Source organism: Rhinoderma darwinii, chromosome 3 (assembly GCF_050947455.1).
Source record: "Rhinoderma darwinii isolate aRhiDar2 chromosome 3, aRhiDar2.hap1, whole genome shotgun sequence".
NCBI lineage: Eukaryota > Metazoa > Chordata > Amphibia > Anura > Rhinodermatidae > Rhinoderma > Rhinoderma darwinii.
The window spans coordinates 32,045,986-32,069,014 of record NC_134689.1 but is presented as its reverse complement, the minus strand read 5'-3'; the positions used below and the strand labels follow the sequence as shown (position 1 = coordinate 32,069,014).

Here is a 23,029-nt window from a genome sequence, read left to right as displayed (position 1 = left end):
ACTAATAGCATTATTCTTTTTTTTTTCTTTTTTTCTTTTTATATTTTTTTGGTCTTGAAAAATGTTTATATACAGAGGGGAAAAAATCAACAAATTGCAGAAAAGCAAATAATGTATCATTAACATCGACTGATCTATTGTTTCTGTTCACAGAAACAGATTGAAAAAAATAGAAGAATTGTGCACTTACTCGCATAAAAACTATAATTTATAATATTAGCAATTATGTAATGTAACAGATGTTGTGTAATAATGAACAAGTTGGATAAGAGGAGGGAGGGCAGTGAGCCTTTATTTGCTCATAAGATATAACAGTATTTGTCAGGAAATGAGAAAGAAAAAGTGGGTGGTGTAATTCTGAAAAAAAAATTTCAGCAGGGAAAAAAAAGAGAGAAGACACAAGGGCATATAGAGTATCTGATCTGTAACAAATTCACTCTGGTAGTAAAAAGATTATTTTTATCAGAAAGGTTTAGGTTGTTTCTGCAAAATGTCTGAATTGAATCCAAAAATAAAAAATTTTTAGAAAGTTAGTGTGGTTGCTATTTTTCCGGTGGGCTAACTATAAAACTGGCCAACTTTATCCACTGTGAAATCGTTGGAGGCTACTTTGGCAGCAGAGAGGAGAGCTTTAAGGCTGGGTTCCCACGTGGCTTAACCACTGTGAAATTTCCACAACACATTTACAGTAGCAGCAAAGTGAACAAATCTCACGCACATGCTACAAAAACATCTGCAGCGGAAACATTCATAAATCGACTTGCATTGCGGCATTTAAACCTGCAGAATGCCAATTTATGCTACAGATTCGCTGCTCTTCTCTTGCGTGTTTTACGCATTGAATTCAATGGGGATGTAAAACCCACAACAAATAGCCGTGTGTTGCGACTTTTGTGATGGAAACACTGTGAGAAATCGCCAATAAGAAAAAAAAAGCTTTTTTTGTGTAAAATTAATAAAAAAATGTCTGTACATAAAGCCCATTGTCATAGCAAGGCTTTCTTCTGTTGCTCGTGCAGGCCCATTTCCTGGGATGACATTTCAACCCATGTGACTGCTGCAGCCAATCACAGACTGCAGCGGTCACATGCGCTGCAGTCATCCCAGGAGGTTGGACTGCACGGACAACAGAGGAACGCGTCGCCGTGATATCGACTCAGGGTAAGTATAGACTTTTTTTCAAACGCTGGTTTATGCAGCAGAGTTTCCGCCCGAAAAACAACATTGCAATCTGATGTGTTTTTTTAGTGCAATTTGCTGCGTTTTCTAGGTTGGATACACTGCATACTTTTACGCAGCGTATCCGTCCCATGGGAACCCAGCCTAACTGGGGTGAGAGTTAAGGTATGTGCACACGACCTCTTTTCAGACGTAATTGAGTCGTTTTACGCCTCGAATTACACCTGAAAAGACGGCTCCCATACGTCGGCAAACATCTGCCCATTGCTTGCAATGGGTCTTATGATGTTCTGTGCAGTTGAGCTGTCATTTTACGCGTCACAGTCAAAAGACGGCGCGTAAAATTACGGCCGCGTCAAACAAGTTCAGGACACTTCTTGGGACGTAATTGGAGCCGTTTTTCATTGACTCCAATGAAAACCAGCTCCAATTACGTCCGTAAAAGACGCCGTGAAAAACACGTGCACTTGTAAAAATGTCTAAAATTCTGGAGCTGTTTTCTCCTGAAAACAGCTCCGTAATTTCAGACTTATTTGGCGTTGTCGTGTGCACATACCCTAATAGATATGAGGTGTAATAAGTAAAGCTCTGGTGTGCAAGGACATGTCAGATTACACATTTTACCAAAACATCTGCTATGGCTAACCAAAAGGATTGGACTGCTGGCATCTTTCTATTACATGGAAAACATTATTTTTAATGAGCACCTTGTTATATGTCACTATCGCTGCATCCTTTCTGCAGGTAATAGAGCACTTGATGAGTGATTCTCCCATTGTTAAAGGGAATGTGTTGCCAGCAAAACATGTTTGTTTTTTTTAGTTAAACAATTAGTGTGTGGGTGATTAAACATTGTTCTAATTTTTTTTATTTTTTTTCACTTGTCAGGAAATATTATAAATTGGATTCAATTTATAATATTTCCCAGCACTGGTCACTAGATGGAGCAATTCCCAAAATTGCAGCATTGCATGTGGTAAAGCAACCACATTGCTTTATGCTGCAAAATTGGGAAAAAATCCCTCGCTCTAGTGAGCTCTCAGAATCCCCCCCTCCTTTATCCTGGCTAGTGCCGGGAGAAACGAGGGGTTTGAACGGTCTAACCTCCTACACTGTGTGTCGCCATTTTTTGAGCTAACACACAGTGTAGTAGGTTAACATACAATAGTAAACACACAGTATAACACTTACATACACAGAAATCACTTACCTGCTCCAGTCGCCGCCGCTCCCTCCGGTCCGTCCGCTCCGTCTGCTGCCGCTGCTCCATGTGCACAAGTCCGGAAGCCGCGACCGGAAGTAGTAATCTTACTGTCCGGCCGCGACTTCCGGTCCACAGGAAAATGGCGCCGGACGGCGCGCAATTCAAATTGGACTGTGTGGGAGTGGCGCATGCGCCATTCCCACACACATGGCGTACACCATAGTGGATGGAACGGGCCCCGTTCGCATTCCCTATGGGACTGGAGCTGCCGTATTCCATGTCTGTATGTGTCGTTAATCGACACACACAGAAATGGAAAAAAAAATGGCAGCCCCCATAGGGAAGAAAAAGTGTAAAAATAGAAAAAAGTAACACACAAACACACAAATAAATATAAACGTTTTTAATAAAACCTTAACATAAAACTGATATAAAAAAAAAAAAATTGGTGACACTGTTCCTTTAAGAGCTGCTAGGATTTCCTATATTCATCTCGTGGCCGGGGATCCCGAGTCCTAAGTGGAGAAGGATTTCCATGGGATATTCTCTTGCAATAATTCTGAATGTAACTGGTTCAGTATAAACTGATAGAAACAAGAGAACTTAAATAATAAAACCATTCAGGCTTAAGGGAAGAAAAAAAAAACAGCAAATTTCTAGATAATTTTGTATGTTCACATTCAGAATGCATTAATAATTTAACTTCTAACATCAACGCAACAGGTCATTTCTCTCAAGAACTAAATGAGGACCCAGCCACCTCTAGCCCCAGGTCTCCAGTCATTCAGTCTGCAACTCCACCAACAAATTAGTTTTCGGTAGGACGCACACATTTCAGCTAACAGATTCATTATAAATTATGATAAAAAAGCATCCCCGTGCACATCATTTCTAAATCAACAGAAATTTTGACTATCTGACAATTAGCAATTAATTTTTAATTGCATGTGAATTCACCTACACAATTATCAGAGTCAGTTAATAAAAATTCACCATAACTGATGGTTAAGGTGCAAAATGTTATTATTTCAGTCAACTGGCAGATATTGTTGGAACGAGCAGGAATTTTTTTCAGCAAATTTGCATTCTTGTCAGATGTGAACACTATTAGCGGACAGTGTGTTTTATAAGAATAGATGTTTTATAAACACATTAATAGTTTGCAGCTTTTTGCCTCTGCCATCGTTGACATGGATCATTTTGACTAATAATTTCATCCATGGCATTATTCAGAAAGGCTGAAACATACATATTAGCATAGTCCTTCATAATTACACTACTTTACTTAGTTTGCGAGCTCTATGCGAGAAAAGGTTTGTTTTTTTTTATTATTACATTTCATGTCCATTTTCGATACACCAGTGAATTCTTCACATTAGGGTATGTGCATACGTAGTGACCAAAAACGTCTGAAAATCCAGAGCTGTTTTCAAGGGAAAACAGACCCTGCTTTTCAGACGTTTTTTGACCAACTCGAATTTTCGCGGCGTTTTTTGCGCCGTTTTCGCTGCGTTTTTTACGTCCGTTTTTGGAGCTGTTTTCATTGGAGTCTATGAGAAAACAGCTCCAAAAACGTCCAAAGAAGTGTCCTGCACTTCTTTTGACGAGGCTGTATTTTTACGCGTCGTCGTTTGACAGCTGTCAAACGACGACGCGTAAATAACAGGTCGTCTGCACAGTACGTCGGCAAACCCATTCAAATGAATGGGAAGATGTTTGCCGACGTATTGCAGCCCTATTTTCAGACGTAAAACGAGGCATAATATGCCTCGTTTACGTCTGAAAATAGGTCGTGTGAACCCAGCCTTACTTTACAAGTGTTATTTTTCAATGATTCATCTCAGAAATGTACCAAATTAGGAGATCATATAGAAATATTGCCTATGAGAGCTTATTTATCCCAAAAGTGCATTGGTCTACGGTTATCAAATAAGAGTTTGGACATCTGGCACTTAAAGAGCCCTTTATGGCATGACCAGACGTGGCGTATTTCTTCCGCCACTGTCCGCATCAATGCCGCATATAATCTGCGTTGCAGATTCTGTTGTGGCTCTGCCTAAAATGATGTGCAGTAAATTGATGCGGATTAGCTGTTGCGTATTGAGGTGAAAGTACTTCCCTTCTCTCTATCAGTGCAGGATAGAGAGAAGGGACAGCCCTTTCCCTAGTAAAAGTAAAAGAAATTCATACTTACCCGGCCGTTGCCTTGGTGACGCGTCCCTCTCTTGACATCCAGCCCGACCTCCCTGGATGACGCGGCAGTCCATGTGACCGCTGCAGCCTGTGATTGTCTGCAGCCGTCACTTGGACTGAAACGTCATCCCGGGAGGCCGGACTGGAGGAAGAAGCAGGGAGTTCTCGGTAAATATGAACTTCTATTTTTTTTACAGGTTGATGTATATTGTGATCGGAAATCATTGTCCAGGGTGCTGAAACAGTTACTGACGATCGCTTAACTCTTTCAGCACCCTGGACAGTGACTATTTACTGAGGTCGCCTAGCAACGCTCCCGTAATTACGGGTGCACACACATAGTCACCCGTAATTACGGGAGCCCCATTGACTTCTATGGGCCTGCACGTGCCGTAATAACGGCCCGTGATTACGGGCGTTTTTACGTTAGTGTGCATGGGGACTCAGTCTGGCTGTAGACCTAGAAATAAATAGGTCCAGCCAGAATGAAGAAAGATCATGTTTGTAAAACAAATACGCTACGCAGCACACATAACATCTGCGGACTTCATTGCAGAATTTTGACTCTCCATTGAAGTCAATGAGTCCGCAACAAGTCCGCTACACGTCCGCAACAACCAGTGTATACTGCGGACACCAAATTCCGCACCGCAGCCTATGCTCCGCAGCAGGATTGTCTGCAACGTGTAAACTAACCTAACGAAAAAGGTGTGGAAAGCTATGGAGAAAAGTGTACGCTGCGGATTTCCGCAGTGGACTGTCCGCAGCAGAATTCCAGAGCAATTCCGCCACGTCTGGTCATGCCCTAAGGGGTTAGGGCACGGCCAGATGTGGCGGAGATTTTCCGCTGCAAGTGTTGGTGCAGATTTGGGGAATTTACGCAACGAATCTGCACCAACATTTGCATGTTGGACAGGTAATTCAGACGTTGCAGATATCACAGCGGACTTGCCACAGATTTCAGTTTTTGCATTGCAAAGGCTGAAATCTGCAGTGAAATTCTGCTTCTTCTCCGCAACAGACAGTGCATGCTGCGGAGGGAAAATTCTGCACCGCAGCCTATGGTCCGGAGCGGAGTTTTACGCAATGTCTGAACTAACTTGCCTAAAAATGTATTGAAAAAGTAAAAAATGGCCGCTGGATAATTCCACTGCGGACTGTGCGCAGCGGAATTCCACAGCAATTCCGCCACGTCTGGCCGCAAGCGTGCTAAGAAACCCACAGTTCTGAGGTGCTATTTGAGCGCTAACAGACACCCAATTTTGTATATGTTTATTATTATTCTACAACTGTTATTTATTTATACCCTATAAGTGAGCTTATCGATTATACAGTAGAACATATAGGGTTTTTAGAATGTTCTGGTGCGGGGCTGTCAATTTTGGGGCAATTACTGTATTTGTCCACCAGGGTCAAACACTAGGTTCTCTACAGTGTGATAGAATATTAATCTATAGATTGGTAGCCTTTGCGTGATCCATTACATGGGCCCCCAATAAATATGAACCCTGAAACCAATTATTGTGTGCAATGCTAGCCCCTGCCTGCCAGTGACAATAGAGTCTTGATATTATATGTATTTTTGTCACCGGTGTTTGATAGTGCTTTTGTTCTTGAATTTTCAGGGTTATAGTAATTAACAATACGTATTTGTATACATTATTTACGAATATTAATATTAAAAGATATATTTTAGGAGTTTGTTTTAAAGTGATATTTTTGCTACCTCATATTAGTTGTAGGAAAGCTGCTGGCTGACATGGTGTACTCCTGTTTTTAACAAAGAATTTACGCCGCGTTGCTCACTTTAAGCAAAAAGTGGGTGGGGCTAAGCAGTAGGGGGCTGGACCACCCATGGCCCAACAGATTTACTATAGTTTTTGCCCAAAATTGATGATAATTGTAGCTAAAATTTAAATCAGCTCATAGCTGGCGTCGATTTCAGCTTGAAGCACATGGACAGCCCAAACCTTGCCACATTTATTAAGAGGCGTGCGGCTCATCATAAATTTAGCGTGTCCTATTATAGGGAGCTTCTATTTAAGACTGGTGTGTGAAACGCCAGTCTCAGTAATTTCTCCTCTTTGTGTTTCAGTTGCTCATTTGCTGTCAGTGGAAAACGTCCTGACCTTGTCCTACTCATGCAGATGCTCAGATTATTGTATTAGCGCTCCCTCTTTTTCTCTTGCTTCTAAGCAGTCAAAGTTTGGTAATGATGTTTTATTTAGTTACAGATATATTTGCATTTTTCTATTTTGTTGTGGCACGAACAGGAAGTACAGCCATATTGGTCGTTACTTTTCAATTAACCTCTTTCACTTTTTTATCAACCAATTATTAGCTAACCGTTAGATTCTGAGAAACTCATACAAAGGTAATACATATTTTTCTAAAATGGTCACCAGAAAAATGCTGCAAAATACTGATATCTCTGTAAGTAAAAAAAAACACATAATTATTAAACTTCGACTGCTGCACTAACTTCTGATTTACCAATATACTGGCCAATTTTATATTTTCAATGGAAATCGTCTTTGAAATTCTCTTCTCCATTCTCTTCTCCATTCTCATTCAATTATTTGGGACTATATATAACCTAAAAGAAATAGATGCTCGCAAAACACAAAGGATAATGAAAATAGAAAAATACTTTATTGAAATACATGATAAAGAACAATAGACAATAGATTAAAATGAGGAATCCATAAACCACAGTTAAAAACGGGACAAGAGACTGTGTAACTACTGAGTAAATACAGAGTACAAGATTGTACCCATAGCAGACCTTCAGAAAAGTGCAAGTGCAAATACAGCCCAAAAGAGGGCATGAAGGTAATGTAATGACCAAATATAAATGCAGCAAAGTGCTATATAAACACAAGTGTATATGATGATATTAGTAAGCCATGTACAACATTGACATAGGTTTAAGCAAATATGTGGCCAATAAAGACTAAAGGGAAAGAACAATTATCTGCAGAGTTTAACGCAACATATCAAACAGGATATATCATACCCACGGTAGATACGGCAAGGAACACAGTCAGAGTCCACCCCAACGCGCGTTTTGGTGCAAATGCCTTAATTTGGGGGTGGTGCTAAACAACAGACAAGTACTATTGCAATGGAGCCTGACCAATTGAGTGTCAAAGCGTCAGCTGGAGGAACTCTGTTAAAATTAATTAGCTTCACTGTATACTTACCGGCCGCTGTATCCTGGAGAGTGAAGCGACCACACCTCCGAAGTCGTCAGTCGCAAGGGGCCGAGACCGGAAAAGCATCACCGAGTCAGCAGACTCGGTCACGTGAATCCAGCAATCGGCGTGTCGCGAGTGATGAAGACGAGGCCGGTCACCACGCACCAATGACAGAGCGGCACATTGAGCAGAGAACACAGACGCTGGATCAGGTAAGTCAAATCCATCAAAACAAAGCGTAAATATTACATTTCATTGATGATCAGTAAATCACAGGAATATCAAGAATTGAAGCTGCATGATGCATCCACCCCTTAAAAAGAAAAAGAGGAAGCATGCATCACGAAACAAATTAATGCCTTTAGAAATCTCATGCATAAGAGAATGAAAGTTTGGTGGAATTGTGCATTCTTACAAAACTATCTCCAACGCAATCTTATCCCTAGGGGACTACGTATTCAGGTTTTCCCATCATTCCCCAAGATGATGAAAATTTCACATCTCTGTGGGAGGACAATTGCAGTTCTTGTTACCGTCGTATGATGGAATTGTTGATTGACTTAAACAACAAATCGCTTGACAATATGGATAGCGATTTGGAGATAATTCAATTACGACTTAAGTCAGAAATGTCAAAAGAAAGTCTTGAGAATTTTAATATGCAATTGGATCAACAATGTACCCTATGGGAAAAAGAGATTGAGTCCGCTAAGACCAAAAAACTAATTCGAGATAATGATGACTACGCCCAAAAAAAAAAAAAAATATGTAGCGTTGGAATCGGAAAACAACTCATGTTAATATAAGTCGTTCCTCCTCTATCTCATCCATGTCATCAAGTAGTGATCATCATGAAATGATTCTACGTAGCACTGATTCAAGATATGCCACCACTAGACAAAAGCGGAAGGCAAATTACAATAACTTGATATACCCTAAGAAAAGGACCAATAAGGGAATTGAACATAACTCCAGACATCAGGACAGTGGTTCTGGCTTGGGACAACAGGATATGAAGGTGATTAATTTGTATAAACACCTTTTGACCAGCAGTGACATTTCTCTGTTGGAAAAGGGTCTAACATTTTCTCCTGGTTCCCCCTTTGATCTTTTTTTGGGCAGTGAAAGATTTACAATTATTTGGGAGATCATTGATTTTCAAAAAATGGTATCTTAAGGAGGAAGATAATGTTTTTACGACAGCAGAGGAAAGAGAGACATTGAGAATTTTGGATGAATTGTACAATCAGGATGAATCCATACCTGAAGGTAAAATACCAGATTGTATTAGGATTAAATCCACCAAATTTCCTCCTTTGTCTACGTGTCCTGCGGTGGACCTCTTTGTGAAATTGGTTTCCGATGGATGGAACACCATACCAAACAAGATAAAAAAAGACAACTTAACCATATCTGAGAGGGAGATCATTAGATCATGGGATGATGTAGTAGTAAAACCTGCTGATAAGGGGGGTGACGTGGTATTATGGCCAAATTAAATGTATATTAACAAAGTTAATCACCAGTTAAGAAATACCTCTTGCTACAGAAAGCTCACCTTCAATCCCTTGTTGTCCTTCAGGTTGGAACTACTTCAGATTTTACAGGAGGCCATGGATGGTGGGATTATTTAAAAATCGATGAGGGACTCTCTAAATGTAATGGAACCCACTATACCAATGATATACTTATTAACAAAAATACACAAGGACGCCAAGAATCCGCCAGGTAGGCCTATCATATCAGGCACTGGGGGTTTGACCGAGAAAATATGTAGATGGATAGAATTCCACCTTAAACCATTGGTGGAATGTCTTCCATCCTACCTTCATGACTCAGCTGATTTATTGCTGAAAATTGAAGGAATTCATCTTGATTCTGACCATATCTTGGTAACATGTGACGTTTATTCAACATAAGGACGGTCTACATGCAGTGGCAAATTTCTTACTAATGAGTGACATCGGGAAGGAGGTCTCTCAACTCATTCAGTCCCTACTGGACTTTGTTCTTAAACATAATTTTTTTACTTTTAATGGTTCCTTTTTCCTACAGCTCCAGGGGACTGCGATGGGGGCAGCATGTGCTCCTTCCTATGCCAATTTGTTCCTGGGGCTGTGGGAGAGGGATCTTTTTCTGTCAGATCATGGACCGTCAATGAGCTGGGTCCTCTTTTGGGCCCGCTTCATTGATGATATTTTCATGATCTGGCAGGGAACTGCCAGATGAATTATTGTCATTTATTAATACAATGAACCAGAACTCGAGTCATTACAGTATTGACTTTTTGGATATTTTGATTAAAAGGAACCAGAATGGTTTTTTACAGACCGATCTCCATCGTAAGGAAACGTCGACTAATTCGCTATTGCATGCGATTTCTTCTCATTCCCGACATACCATTGAGGCAATCCCAATTGAACAATTTTTACGTGTCAAAAAGATCTGCTCAAACCCGGAGGATTTCAAATTTCGATCCAATGAGCTAAAGGATAGGTTTATTCAAAGAGGATATAGCCATCGTAACATACGCAAGGCGCATTACCTAGCGCTAAATACCTCTCGAGAACAACTCCATCAAATTACTCCTAAAAAAGAGCATAAAGTGAAGGTGAGATTTGTAACAACATTCAACTCTCGTTGGGCAGAGATGCGTGATATATCGTGCAAATACTGGCCGGTGTTGTTGACCGATCCAACGTTACAAAAAGTGTTACCTAATTATCCTGCTATGGCACCTCGCAGAGCACCTAATCTGCGTGATGCCATAGTACATAGTTATTTGACACCAACTAAACCTGGTAAAATGTTCGGCACAAAAGGCCCCAAATGGGGGTGTAGATCATGTGGGGATGGTTTGAGTTGTCCTAACATTGAGCGCTCTGAGTCTTTTGTTGACTCAAGGGGTACTAATCAATTTAAAATTTGCTTTTCTGCTCACTGTGCCGCTCTGTCATTGGTGCGTGGTGACCGGCCTCCGTCTTCGTCACTCACGATGCGCCGATTTCTGGATTCACGTGACAGAGTCTGCTGACTCGGTGACGCGCTTCCGGTCTCGGCCCCTGGCAACTGGCGACTTCAGAGGTGTGGTCGCATCGCTCTTTAGGATACAGCGGCCGGTAAGTATACAGTCAAGCTAATTAATTTTAACCGAGTTCCTGTACGGAAGCTTACTGCATACTGTTTATATATTGAGCTTAGTAATAAAACAGTATGCAGTAAGCTCCTAAGCTCCCTCTAGTGGTGACTGCATACATAGAAAATTTTAGCATTTGATACGTCTATGTAGATGATTTGAAGCTCTGTATCAGAAATGGTTAATGATGTTGCCTTTGCTTTATACACTTTTTTTTTATATATCTGGACCCACATATATATATATATATATATATATATATATATATATATATATATATATATATATTGTGCCTACCAGTGTACAGGCGTTTGTTGTATTTACTTTTAGTACATGTAATAAAATTAAATTACATATTTTATACACACATCGTTCTGCTTTTGCATTTGTTCATAATCAGAAACATGGTGATCAAGGTCGAGTATTATGATGCTTTGATTCTTAAGTGGCAAAGAGCCCTTTCAATGCCGAAGCCTCTTACAGCAGATAAAGGACATGAGGGCTGTAGAACAAAAGTATAAATGTATATAAAAGAAGCTTTGTTGAGTGCTGTGTGCTGAGGATAATTAAGGAAGTACTGAATGAATATTTCATTGGAATATGCTTTGCAAAGAATTCATATTTTTAGTATTAACAATCTAATCCCATAGATTCTCTTATTTTTATATCTGTAAAGAATTTTGTAGATAATGTCTAAATCTATGCAATACAATTTTGCACATTAGTTTACAAAGATATAAAAATGTTAAATTAAAAATAATATTAAATGAACCCTTTCAGGACTGAGTCATTTTTTTATTTTTAATTTCCGTTTTTCACTCCCCGCCTTCCAAAGCCTAAGCTTTTTCAATTTTCCGTCAATAGTGTAGTATGATGGCTTATTTTTTTTGCGGGAGAAGTTGTAGTTTTCATTGGCACCATTTAAAGTGCAATATAATGTACTGGAAAATTGAAAAAAAATGCTTTGCGGGCTGAAATTGGAAAAAACTGAGATTCCTCCATGGTTTTTTGGGTTTTGTTTTTACGGCTTTCACCGTGCAGTAAAAATGACAACTCAACTTTATTCTGCGGCTCAATACGATTATGGTGATACCAAATTTATATGTTTTTATTTTATATTTTACTACTTTTGCAAAGAAAACTCTATTTGTTAAAAATAAATTGTTTCACGACGGGAGGCATAACTTTTTTATTTTGTCGTAGATTCAGTGTGAGCGCTTTTTTTTTTTTTGCGGGACGAGCTCTCGTTTTTATTGGTACCATTTTTTGGTACATACAACTTCTTGATCACTTCTTATTAATTTATTTTTTGAGAACTAAGGTGACCAAAAAATGATTTGGGCGTTTAAATAATTTTTTTACGGTGTTCACGAGTTAAATAATGGTATATTTTAATAGTTCGGACTTTTACGGATGCAGAGATACCAATTTTGTTTAACTTTTAATATTTGTTTTTCACTATTAACAACTTTGTATAACATTTTTGACATATTTTATTAGTCCCCCTAGGGGTAGAATGCACTGCAATATTAATGTTTTACAGTATATTGTCATTTTTACAGGCTTCTGTTAAGCCTTGCTAATGCTCGTTCATCGGCTGATTGTATAGTTTTAAATGCCCAAAATATTATCATTGTCGGCAGGCAGAAGTGCTGCCAACAAGATAGAAATAAATGGGGAAGAGCAATCGTATTAACGAGCGCTCGTCCCTATACTAGCTCCTTGTGATAGGAACAAACGATCGCCGATCAACAAGCTGTCTCGTTGATCGGCGCTCGTTTACACAGCCCACGTCGGGCCATGTAAAAGTACCATTACAGAGGCAGAGTGAAGGCAGACCTGGGGGCCTTCATTAGGCCCCTGGGCTGCCATGACAACTATCGGCACCCTGCAATTGCATTGCCGGTGGGCCGATGTGGCCGCCCCCCTATTTTTGACTCCTCAGATGTGATTGACCACAGCACTTTAGGGGTTAAACAGCCAGGAACAGCACGATCGCTGTTCCTGTCCATTAGTCTTGAGTGTCAGCTGTAATACATGAGCCGGCTCCATACATCACCCCCACCCCGCATCAGGACGTGCTTTTACTTCGTGGTGTGTGAAGGGGTTAAAAGCACTACATGCAAACAACCATATTTTTTATCTGGTGAGCCCAAGGTAGCCCAACCCAATGATGCTCTTTTCTTACATATTAGTACCCCATTCTCCCACCGGAAGTTCTAGTGCATGTGATATAACTGGAGGGACCTAAGCTCTCTGGTCTCTTGGTCTCATCTCAGAGTCCATTTGATATGTAATCTCAAAATATCCAATTCGCTTTACACGGCTTAGTAGAATACATAGCTCTGAGATCCTCATCTGGTGGTTCTTGTCGGAAGGAATATTACGGAAAACTATCTTGAATATTACCTCTGACATTAATGATGCTGAATAAGATTTATATTGAGGATTTTCAATGTCCAATCCTGATCCTGATCATAGCTACTAAAAGAAAAAACCTACTTTAGAAAAAATGTACTGACGCAGCACAATAGGTTCCTTATCATTGTCTGGAGGCAGTACTGGTGCAGAGTCAGTTCCTTAAATATTCAGTTATCCCGAATATCTCCCTTTCTATAACATGTATTTTTTCAAATGCACCTCCTAAAAATATGTTCCACCTGCTTTAAAATGGAATGAATTTGTGTGCGTGTGAACACCATTGTTGTTCTGTATCTTACATGTGATAAACCCTCTGTGATGAATGTCCTTATGCAACAAATAATTGAACAAAACTATCATCTACAATCATAATACATACAATGCTGTATATATTGTCTATATATTTATTTTAGATAACTAGCCCTTACAAGTCTTGCATGAGATATATAAGTAAAAGATGATGAGGATAATGGTCTATTAACAAATCCAGAATGGACTTTGTTGTAACAATTATTCTACATAATCTCACATCTCCCCAAACTCTATGAGAGATCACATTTAGGCAGGCTTTGTTTTGTTTCTGTTATCCTGCCATGCGTATTAGAGTTTTCCCATAGTAGTAGTTTATCTGGTAGTTTAGGTTTGGCATAGCAAAGTATTGATGAGATTTGATGCTTAAGCGCTCTCAATGCAAAACCATCCAAACTGCTCTTGCTGATGAGTATTGGGCGTGTAAAACGGGGAATGGATGGGATGGCACAATGGTTTTTGTGAAGGGGGGGGGCTAATTTTCTGGGAAGGAGCTGTTTCTCACTATACAAGCTATCATAAATACAGTACAAGCAGGAAATACATGTATTTTCCCAAATGATTTTCTCAAGCGCTACAACACAAGCCAAATGAGTTGGCTACAACCCATGGAGTTAGTGTCGGACCAGCTGCGGTTGACTAAAGTTATTGGAATATATGCTAAGCAATAAGATAAGAGCTCCATTTGCAATTTCTCATGCAATGTCAGAGCGGCATGTAGAATACAATATCAGCACTCATCAACATGAAGACCTCTATTGAAATCAATACAAATGGAACTATCCAAATGTGAAGTTGTTTAGAAGCCCCTTGAGTAGGTTGAGTTGTCTTGCATAGTGCTGATGAATGAAATATCATATGCAAGTTGTGGTCAGTCTTTATGAGTTGACCCCTAACAGGCACTGGGGATGGTTATCCTAAACAATTTTCGTGTCTCCCCTTGTGACCTTAGAAAGGCGTTGTGGTTTTAAACTTGTGATGATACAATTTTTGGATACAACGTCTAGTCATGTCATTTGCTTATGAGAGATATAGCAAATTTTAAATTCCATTCAGAACATGTCATCAGCTCTTGTCATGACCTATTGAAAGATAATGGTCAAGTGATATAACATACTACTTGTGCCAAACAACACTGACCACACATTTAAAGCATGGTGAATAAGTACTGTTAGTCTATTGCAAGCTGTTCCTCTTATTGCTAATCATTCTGGGAAACACCTCACGTGTGATAAACCTGTATAATAAAATACATTAATTTGTATTTCCAATTAATCTGTTAAAATATTATTATTATTTTTTTATTAAATACTTTCTTATTAAGTTTTTTAAAGAGCAAAAAATAATTAACAAAACTAAGGCCCCATGCACACGACCGTAAAAAGCCTCCGTTTTTGCGGACCGCAATTGCGGTCCGCAAAAGCGGAGCCATTCACTTTCATTGAACGCTGACACCTTTCCGTAGCACTACGGAAGGGTGTCCGTTCCGTGGAAATGTTCCGGGAATTAGGGAACATGTCCGTTCTTTTGCATTTTGCGGGCCGTGCTCCCATACTTTGTATGGGAGCACGGCCGGAAAATGCGGCTGTCAGTCAGCGGCCGGCCGTGCCCGCAATCGCGGGCCGTGATTGCGGGCACGGTCGTGTGCATGGGGCCTTAGACATAATAGATGAGCACCAAAAGGAAAACAAAAGGAAAAAAGACAAGCTCTTCCTTTAAGACCAAGAAAAACTGTTTATCCCACCTCCCACCCTCCCTGGCCGAACAAAACATTAAAAAAAAAATAGCTAAACAAGTAAGTAAATTGGTTAATCAGGGGAGGGGGAAGATATAACTGAGTTTCAGTAAGGAAGCCTCAGCACAAGAAACATCCTTTGAGTCTAACTGGTCAATTCACCACTTCTACTTATTACGGAAATATAGGGGTCTCCCTTTTGGCTCTTAATATCGCCTTCTGCTGCCCTATCAGTAGGGGCGGATCTTTAGCAAAACATCTTTTTAGAATCTACAATCTTGCCATGGATAGCAATTGAATCACCAGGTTACAGTGCTCCACTCGTTTCAGTTCCCAGCAAGATTAAACCCAAAGCATCTTCTATACTAATTTTAAACACGGTTTCTATAATTTTAAATACTTAGGACCAATATTGATGCGATTTTGGGCATCGCCATACCAGATGTATAAGATCTGCCTCATCTGTATTACACTTAGGACAGAAGGAACTTTCTCTGCACAGGAGTTTGGGAGTAAAGTACCAATATCAACATAAGTTTTGAGAATCTGTGTGAATAGTTAAGTGACATCTGTCCACCCCATTAAACTCAAATCTTTCCCTGCATTTCTCATTACTATAAAAACTTGTATTACTTTCCCGATTAGAGTGCTTCATCAGCTCATTATACACCATAGAGGAAACCCCTTTACTTATCCACCCTTATATAGCTTTTCCAAAAAACCCAAGGGTCCAATCTTAAAGCATTCTTTATCAAACCTTGCTTCGCACGCATGTCTTAAGGTCCTTTTACACTACCTGATATTGGCCGTGAAAACGAGCGCCGATCAAAAAGACAGCTCGTTGATCGGCGCTCGTTTGCTCCTTTTACAAGGGGCAATGATTGATTATGTAAGGGGGCGAGCGATGGTTACGATTGTTTGTCCCTATACATTTCCATCATGTTGGCAGCACATCTTCCTGTTTACACAGGGAGATGTGATGCTGACAACGATTATATTAAATGCTGCATAAACAAGCAGGTCAGCCGATTACCAAGCGTTTTCTCGTTCCTCGGCTGATCTTTGCCTTGTTTACATTGGACAGTGTAAAAGGGCCTTTACTTGAAAATTAAAAAGAAAAAAAATTGCCAGAGGAGAGGTGTAAATGAAATAAATCTAATTCCCAATTTCTGTTTTAAAACTTCCCAAACTCTAAGATAGAGTCAAAACCCTTTATAACTGGGCAGCATTTTATTGAGATCTCACGCCTCCAGAGTTGGGAATACATTATCCCAGTGTACAGGGCTTCCCGATGAAAAAAACAGTGTATTTGCTGCTGAGAATTTCTAGTCAATAAATTGCTGAACCTGGCACAAGAGAAAATACAGTCTAAAGACCGGCAGAGCAAAGTCTTCCTCTTCGACCGCCATAATTTGGCAAATTTGATACAAGTCTTCTTTCCTTGCCAAATAAGGTCATTGACGATTGATTCCAATGTATTGAAAATCCTAATAATAATCTAAACCGGGGAATTACCAATGATATGAAATACTATAGGTAATATGATCATTTTGATCAATGCGATCCTAGAGGCCCTGGAAAGAGAGAGACAATTTCAAGTCTTCAAATATTATTAACATTAAAGTAGCACTCTGGGCAGAACTGCTGCATTGCATTATGCCTACTACATGGCCTGAGAAGGAGGAACATGATACAGAGAATCAAAGAACATGAAAGAGAAAATCCTTGTATCATGCACTGCCTCCTCAGGCCCTGCGCTAGGGATAACACAACATATCAGTTTTGCCTGGAGTGGATCCTTAAATACATAGGTATGAGGAAATGGTTAGAGTTTAACTTAAATCCTGAAAATTATTTGTTTAGTTCTATGCTTCATCAATATTGCAAAAAATAGGACATTTTCTAGGGTACTGTATTAGAAACTTCTGCTTAAAAACTTAGTAAAGAGAGTACAAAGGAATTAGACCTGCTTTAACTTTGTAATCTGTTCTCTATTAAAGGCGTTATCCCACATATCATTCAAAAGTCTAGAAATGCTGTTAATATCTGTTTTAAAGTAATTTGCAGTGTTTCTAACATATAAAAATACCTTTCTCATCTGTTCTTACTTCCCTGTGTTTGTCCCCTGGTGCTGCTGTTAAGCTGGAGGTTCCAGGGTTGCCGTCATATATTTCTGGGCCGCACACAGTCAAAGAGTCTACCACCCCTCCATTACTGGGTAAAAGGAAAGTGGCAGGAGAGGAAAAAGCTGGGACGCAAACTGTCAGTGCCTTTGTGGGGGGTGGGCAGGATGGAGACAGTAGGTGGGTAGAGGCTCTATCAGGGGACAAGAAGGAGAGACTAGGTAGCAAGACTCTGTGGGGGGAAGATGGCTAAGAGAGTGGAAAGTGGCAGGGGCAGGACTGGAGCAAGGATGGGTACACACCTATACTGGGCTCTGGGGAGGGGCAAGGGGGTCAGACAGATGGGCTATATGGGAGGCTAAGGGAATAAAGTAGGTGTACAGTGGGGGACAACATAAAAAAAATAATTGCACTGAAGCTGCAACTTTTACACAGCACAGTCACTTACCAAATTGCAGTGCTGACTGTTGCTTCTGGCTTCTGTAGGTTTTTTTTATCTTCCACTGCCGCAGCACGTCTGGATGAAGTGTCCGCCTTCTCCTTCCATGTGGCACCCATGTCACCTGTGTAGACACCAGACCATATGGCAAAATTTATTTAAACCCTTGACCAGACCCTTAAATTAATTTAGACCCCTGACCACACCCCTAAATTGATTCAGACTCGCAACCAGACACCTAATCTAATTCAGACTCCCAACCAGTCCCCTGAATTCACACCCTAGACCAGAACTCTAAATTTATTTACAGACACAAAAAAATAATTGACACCCCAGACAAGACCCCTAAATAAATTTACACCCCAAAATTAATTTACACCCCAGTTTATACTCCTAAATTAATTTGCAGACCAATAAAAAATGTCAGACTTCATACCAGACTTCATACCAGACCCCTATATACTTTCTTCTCTTCTGGGCGCCTCTTTACTTCTATGGCCTCACGATCCTGACATTGGGGCCCTGCTTCACAAGGTCCTGACCCTGGCCAGCATCAGAACCTTCTGTGCAGAGGAACATACAACGTCCTGATGCTGACCAGCGTCAGGACCTTGTGATGCAGGGCCTCAGCAGTAGTTACTTTGGAGAAGAGATCGGGCCTTACAGGATTACAAAAACATGGCTGCTTTCTTCCAGTAAGGGTAAGGCCCCACGGAGTGGCATTGTTGTGGCAGCTACGCGGCAGAAAACCATACCGGCACTCTGTTCGACACGGCTGTCAAGTGCTTGTTAATTGTAGTGCGTTGTTGCAGGTAAAAACACTCTTTACCTGCAACATAATGCGGCCATTAATTAAATACACCCTTTATGGCCGCACAATTTTGCAGATAAACAGCCGTCTTACCCGCAACTGCGTGCAGCCATTAACTAGCAACTTGTCATTAATTAGCAACTTGACTGACTGTTGGACACTTTGCGGCCGCATCAATGCCGCTCCATGGGGCCTTACCCTAACAGTGCCACACCTGTCCAATGGTTGTTTCTGCTGTTGCAGCTCAGCTCCATTAAAGTACATGGTGCTGAGCTGCTACAGTAGTGGAGTGGACAGGTGTGGCTCTGAATTTGAAAGAAAATTTTAATCCCGTAAAACGTAAAAAAAAAATAAAAAAATTAACGTTATAAAAAAAAACGTGAGCTACAACTAAGTCCATTTTCCTGATATCCTTCTGAAATTCTATATGGAAAACTGTGCTACAAGTATAATATTTGCTTCGATGACATGGCAATTGCTTGGGGTTGAAAGAAAAACGCTTCATTATCACAGCATATATATTCATGTGCAGTACATTAATACCCATTAAAAAATACTTTTCTCTATTAAAAGGTTCATTTGAGGGCGATGGACCAAATTAAGGCAGCAATACTGATGAAACTGCCTCTGCAGTACAATCTTGCAACTTGAAATTGATTTTTCTTTTTTTTGCTCTGCCTGTAGTTTTAGATTATTTAAATATTGCACTGCTAACAGAGTGTAATGCCAACCTCTCATACATCTCTGTTTTAATGTCTTCTCACCTCTATCTCACAGGCCTGCATATTCCCAAAGGGACCCACACTCACTCATAGTCTTTATTGACTGCCTTGGATATAATCTTAGGCTTTCTAATCCAAAGACGACAGCAGTTCACACTGTTCAGAAGGAAATGGAGCCTCGGAAACACATAAAATAATTAAAATTTGTAAACTGTGAAACAGAAGGAGGAGATAAGGAGGAGAAGCTTTAGGTGGCAGCTCAACCAGAAAACTGAGAATTAGCTACTCTATCCCCCTTTACACTCCTCCTCTCCATAACACCCTCCCGTACTTTCTAAGCATCCGTCAGTTGAACTGTGGAATATGCTAATACAAGGCTCTCATCACTGTAGTCTTATCAGCCAATACACTATAAATTTCCCTTAACCTCTTCTGGACACGCGAGGCCGGCACGAAGAATGACAGACTCCACATATATGATATTAATAATCTGCTTGTATAATTTTACTTTTATATCCATATCCTCGTGATTCAGTAGAATCAGTATAATTATTTTACTGTGTCTTTTATAAAGGTTTAAAATTAATTCCATAAAATACCAAAGGATTAAAAATTGGATTTGCAGAGGATGCCATTTAAAACTTAGGGTCGCGTGCGGGGGACCAACAGACCCCTTGTCACGATTTCAGGCATACCCAGAAATGATGACATAACGTGTTACAGTCTGGTTCCTACGATATACAGAAAAGGAACCAACCAGGTGGCACAATTCACCTATAGCTCCTCCCTTTCTCACGTGCTCGTTTAGGGTCAAGGTACTCGGATGGCCTTCAGTGCCTCTAACTTGCCAGGTGACTGATTATCAGAATATTGATAGCGAAGGAAAACCAAACAATACGGAGGTTGGAGATACGGTTGCTACGAGTAACAGCAGTAATAGTCTATAATACATACTAAGACAATCACGTAGCAGGGTCGAGCAACTCAGGCTTTGGTAAGGGAATGTAGCAGAGCCGGGTGCATGCTACAGAAGCAGTAGTCAAGAGGGTAGTCAGGCAATCCAGGGTCTGATTATGATGATGTAGCGGGTCGAGTTGCGGTACAGGAGTTTATCCGAGAGCGTAGTCAGGGACAGAAATAGGTCACAATAATAATGTTCAATATCAAGGTATAGCAAAACCAGGCAAGGGAACAAATACATATATCTGGCACTGAGGCCAGCATGCATGGGGATTTAAATAAAGCGCCCCGTGCTCTGACTGGTCGGAGGGACAAGGGCTCTGAGCATGTGCCACCCGACATCTATGCCTGCAAAACACTCATTGCCGTCAAGGAGGGAAAGTGCTGCGCCGTGGTGAGGTAAGTACATTACAACATGTTCATTTAACATTGATGTAAAGATGACTACATTTATCAGAAAGGCCGACAGTAGGTATTTGTTCATTAATTATAGCTGCTGTATTGGATGTATAATGTCTGGATACTACCTTAAAAATAACAACTATGTCCTATCTGTGTTTAAGGTCAATATTCCGTTATTAGCAAATAAATTTGATGTTTTTGTATAACGAAAAGTTATACAGTTTTACAATATACTTTCTGTATCAATTGTTCTCAATATTTCTGCTTGCTGTAATTGAACAAGAAATGTCACTCTTTATTACCCGCGGATCAAAAACTGTCCTGCTCATGTAATGGACACACAGGTACAATGAACTACTCTGACAGAGCTCTGATACACATACTGCAACTGTAATCAGAATTTTACATGGAAAATTGCAGCTTTTGGGTCTTTACACCTCCCTCGCTACTCTTTCAAAAAAGTGGTGTGGCTTACAAAAGGGGGCAGTACTACCATGGCATAAATTATTGCGGAAATCTATGCCAGCAAGCTAGAAGCCTGTGAAGGGCCCCGTACGTGGCCCGCCTGACGGGTCCTCCCCGTTAGACTACATCTGCATCAAAAAATAAAAAAATAGAAATAAAAAAAGTTTTTAAAAAAATTAAATAAGTAGACTTACTTTACTGCTCCTCTTTTCCCCTCCAGGTCCTTTTTGACTCTCACTACTGTCCGTGACTGATACAATGTACTGTTGCCGGGCAGCATCAGGACGTTGTACTGTATGTGATGCAGAACTGAGGACGTTGAGTGTTGTGTCACATATAAGGTCCTAACAAGCTGAGGGGACACGGAGGGGAGAAGAGGTGAGGTGAACATCCATTTTTTTAATTTTATGTCTGATGGGATGAGCTGGGGGAATGGATGGTGCATGGCCACTGCCCTTGCACCACAATTGTGGCACACGGAAAGATGTGCCTCCTAATATATCTGTTGCCTGTTTCTTCAGACTGGGTTCACACGACCTATTTTCAGGCGTAAACGAGGCGTATTATGCCTCGTTTTACGCCTGAAAATAGGGCTACAATACGTCGGCATACATCTGCCCATTCATTTGAATGGGTTTGCCGACGTACTGTGCAGATGACCTGTAATTTACGCGTCGTCGTTTGACAGCTGTCAAACGACGACGCGTAAATTGACTGCCTCGGCAAAGCAACGTAATTTGAGCCGTTCTTCATTGAACTCAATGAAGAGCAGCTCAAGATTTACGAGCGTAACAGACGCCTCGTATATTACGAGGAGGAGCATTTACGTGTGAAACGAGGCAGCTGTTTTCTCTTGAAAACAGTCTGTCTTTTCACACGTAAATGCCTGCTATCGTGTGCACATACCCTCAGAAGGAGCATTATGTGATCCCCCAAAGCCTGTAAAAAGTGCAGAGGGCTCCTGCAGCTGTATTAACATAAAGTGTAGGTCATTTGTCATCCCCTCCCCACCAGAATATAAGGGCTGTTTAGGGGTGCACATGCATTAACTATATTCCATTTAGCAGGGCGACAAACTTTATCTAGTCCAGGGGTGTAGCTATAATGGTTGCATAGGTTGCGCCTGGCCTCTGGAGTCTGAGGGAACCCAAACGGTCTCTGTCCCATATAATGGTCTATTAATGACACATGATAATTTGGGGCTACAGATTATGTATCGGGCCCCATGAGCCTCACGTTACGCCTCTGATCTGGTAATAGATGTTCTCTCAATTTAGATATCAGATTAGTTTTGTCTGAAACCTGTATGCAGACTAAACTGGTTTGCTTAGGGCAATTTCAAATAGGTGCATATTGTCATAAAATTATAGCGAATGTTTACAAATGGAAATAAGTGGGACGGGGTTTAATTTATTACATCAATTTTAGACGTCTTGGAACAGTTTTGTGTGTAAATATAAAGTGAATCTTCATGCTGTGGATATTAGCAAGTCTGAATCATTGAAATGTCAGAAAATAAGTGATTTGGTAATGATTCATACACCTGAAAGAACATCATATCTTGTTACTACCTCAGTGCCGTGAACGGTGTTCAGATTCAAGTGGGTAAGTTACTGCACTGTATGAGTCTTGTGTAACCCCGTAGAGTCTCTGTGATCAAGAAATTAAATGTTTTCTAATATTTAAAAAAAAAATGTAAATCAAATCTGATTGATTATAGTTAAGCGGGTCAG

General features: G+C 40.4%; 1 long non-coding RNA gene across 2 annotated transcripts; it reads right to left on the bottom strand.

The window, feature by feature from the left end:
• Positions 1-16,598: 16,598 nt before the first annotated feature.
• On the bottom strand, positions 16,599-21,547 carry LOC142750941 (uncharacterized). 2 transcript variants are annotated; one of them, XR_012882643.1, is made up of 3 exons: positions 21,491-21,547; positions 17,946-18,060; positions 16,599-16,948 (listed from the first exon to the last, which is right to left on the bottom strand). It is a non-coding gene; the product is annotated as an uncharacterized LOC142750941 (long non-coding RNA). The 2 variants fall into 2 exon arrangements; XR_012882642.1 differs by lacking the exon at positions 21,491-21,547 and adding an exon at positions 19,512-19,770.
• Positions 21,548-23,029: the final 1,482 nt, after the last annotated feature.